Below are 3569 nucleotides of genomic sequence, written 5' to 3'. Positions count from 1 at the left end.
TCTTCAAAGTTTCATCACCCCCGATGTAAAACGCATTCAGTGGTTCTGAGACAGATTTATTCTTTGGACAGTCCAGGTCATAGTCAGTCTTCTTCACCAAGACTATGATTCAAAGATGGCAATTCTTGTTCGCTTTCTTGTACATTGTCCAGCTTGTACATGCATATAAGGTGATTGAAAATACCATGGCCTAGGTGAAGCACACCTTACTATCAAATTGATATCCTTGGGTTTTGGTTTGTTTTTTTTAACACTTTGAAGAGGTCTTTGAAGTCGGTTTATCAAAAGCAATGTATAATTTTACTTCTTGACTGATGCTTGCATGGGAATTTATAGTGAGTACAAGTGAAATAAAATCCTTGTTAATTTCATTCTTTTCCCACTTTATCATGATGTTTACTGGTCTAGTAGTAAGATTTTTAGTATTCTTTTTGTGGAAGTGTAATGTGTACTGGATGTTCTCATTTTTGATCTTTATCAGTAAGGGCTTTGAATCCTCTTTGCCTTCAATAAGCAAGATTGTATCATCTGAATATTTCAGAGTGTTGATTAATCCTCAAAACTTGATCCTACTTTATTCATAATATAGTTCATTTTCTTGCATTATTTATTCAGTATATTCATTTAATTGGTGAAATGAAAGAGTACAACCTTGATGTACATCAAGCACTTGTGCTCAAAAACTACCGACAGACCATTGAAAAGATGAGGAATCATCTAGACTATCTTTGAGTTCAGTTCAGTGAATTTTAACAGAAGATTTGGGAATGTGAAATGTGTGCCTCAGGTTTGGACTGACCAGGAAAGAGTGCTGAGGGGAGACAGGCCATGCATTGAGAGAACAGCTCCGAAGTGACCAAGACTTTTTTCTCCAAAGTCTGGAGATGAGACTTGGTGCTATTCTTATGACCTCAAAAGCAAACATCAATCAAGCCAGTGAAGACGCCATCACCTCACCCCAAAAAAGCTCATCAAATGAAATCAATGATCAAGAGAATGCCCTTTTTTTTTTATGTGAGAGGGATAGTGCGTTTTGGAGTTAATTCCACCAGCTTAGGCTGTTAATCAAGATTTCTATTTGGAAGTTCTGAAAAAAATTTGCCTAACAGTGCAGTGTGTGAAAAGGCCTGATTTGTGGCAGACAGGGGACTGGTTTTGCCACCACAACAATGCACCTGCTTATGCAACTATCTCTGCACCAGTTTTTGGCACTCAGGCATGGGCCTCTTTTGCCTCATGCACCTGACTCACCTGACCTCACTCCGTGCGACTTCTTTTTGTTTCTGCAAATGGAGAGGGATGAAAGGACAGAGATTTGAAATGGAGAAGAGGTGAAGAAAAAAAACAAAGGAGGTGCTGTGAACCATCCAAACAGATGACTTTGAAAACTGTATCTAAGAATGGAATCGTAGATTTGACAAATGTATTAAGTATAATGGAGAGTATTTTTAAGGTGATAGGTTATTTTGTAAAAAAAATTAAATATAATGCTTTGAAAAAATTTCAGGTTTGGGGGATATCCCCTCATACATGCATACAAAATTTGGACAGTGAAAAAGGAAAATAAAAGACAAATGGATCCTATTGAATTATGGTGTTGGGGAAGCCTCTTGAAGATACTATGAACTATCAGAAGAATAAAGGCGCTCTGGTGGCATTACTGGATAAGCAATAGACTGATAACCCCACAGTTTGTGATTCAAACCCACCAGTTGCTCCATGGGGAGGAAAATGAGACCATCTGATCCTGTACAGATTGAAAGCCTTGGGAGATTTATGTATAGGGCTGCTTTAAGGCAGAATCAACTCAATTGCTTCGGGTGGAAAAATGACTAGGAGGAAGTACACCTAGAGTGCTTCTATAAGTGAAGATGTCAAGACTTCCTCTTATGTACTTTGGACATGTTATCAGAGGGACTAGTACTTGAAAAATGCCATCATGCTTAGTGGAGGTCCAAACACAAGAGAGAGCCCCTCAGAGAAAGAGCCTCAATGAGACAGAATGACAGAATGCCTGCAACAATAGGTTCAGAAAGAAACGAATCAGGAAGATAATGACGAGTTGGTAGTGTTTCTGCTTTATGGAATTGATTCAAGGCAACTAAGAAAACATTTTGTCATTTACATGTTATATATACACATATAACGGGACTTAAAAAACATCATGAGATAAGGGAATTAAAATATGAAAAAAGAAAATATAAACTTTATTTTTCAATGTAAACACCATCAAGTTCAAGGCATCTTTGTATGCAATGATATCATTCAGTCTAGCCCTGAAAACTGAGGGTCTTGGGAATTTAATCAAGTTGATACAAGTTATTATACATTATTTACTGAACAAAACCAGATGCCCTTTAAAGATTTGTCAATATTAGGTTATAAAAAGAAATCAGAAAGAGCCAAATCAGGACTGTGATGGGATGTGAATGCCTAAGGCTCTCCCATTGAAATTTTAAAAAATGGATGAGATGAATTAGCAGGAACATGGTTTGGGTGGAAAAGGAGTCTCTGGTGATGTTTTTCTTCAAAAGGTTTAACTAACTTTTTCAAAACTCTTTAGTAAGCAGATGTCATCTTCTTTGGCCCTCCAGTAAGTAAACAAAACAAATGCCATTTGTTGCTATGCGCCAGGTCTTGACTGGTCCATTTTTGCTCAGACAGGACCACTTCCTGCTCTGGGTAATCATTGCTTTGATGGTCCTGTCTTCAAGGTCAAACTGCAAAGTCAGGCTTCATCTCCCATTACAATTATTCCAAGAAATGTTTCAGGATCTTGATGCCACTTGCTTAAAATTTCTATTGAAAGATTTACTCATATCTGCAGCTGATTTGGGCTAAACAGTGGTGGCACTCATGGAGCAGAAATTTTGCTTAATTTTTCCTTTGTTTCAACAGATTTATTGGCATATAATTCACATACCATACAGTTCAAGAATAGTTATAAAGTCATCACCACAATCAGTCTTAGAACATTTTCTTCATTCTTGGGCTAATCATTCTTAGCTCCTTATTTCCCCTAACTTCTCCTGACGATCCCTCGAGGAACCATTAATTCAGTTACTGTCTCTATAGATCCAGCAGTCCTGGATTTCATATAGAAAAAAATGTTTCAAAAAAAAGACTAACAACAATAACAAAGCAAAACAGATGAAGACCTCAATCAAACACATTAAAACTAGAACAAATTTAAATGAAAGGGTCTTCAAAAGCATTTTATTGGGAATTAATACATATATCATATCATTCCTTAGTTTAACCACATCAAGCTGTGTTATACAATTGCTACCACAATCAGTTTCAAAACATTCATGTCTGTTCTTGAACTCCTTGGCATCAGCTCCCTTAACTCCACTGCAACATTGTACCCCCGAGAAACCCTTATTCTACTTGAATCTAATGGCTTCTGCAACACTCCACTGTTCAATGTATTCTGCATGTTAGCAAGGTTACTCACATCCCTGTTCCATAGATAGAGGGGATTCACAAGGGGCTTAATCCACTTGTCTTTCCTGTCATGTTTTTATTTTTAACATTTTATTAGGGGCTCATACAACTGTTATTGCAAT

This window comes from Echinops telfairi, unplaced genomic scaffold (genome assembly GCF_000313985.2).
Source record: "Echinops telfairi isolate 266 unplaced genomic scaffold, ASM31398v2 ScPeMD7_2;HRSCAF=8, whole genome shotgun sequence".
Classification (NCBI taxonomy): domain Eukaryota; kingdom Metazoa; phylum Chordata; class Mammalia; order Afrosoricida; family Tenrecidae; genus Echinops; species Echinops telfairi.
This window is presented reverse-complemented; position numbering follows the sequence as displayed.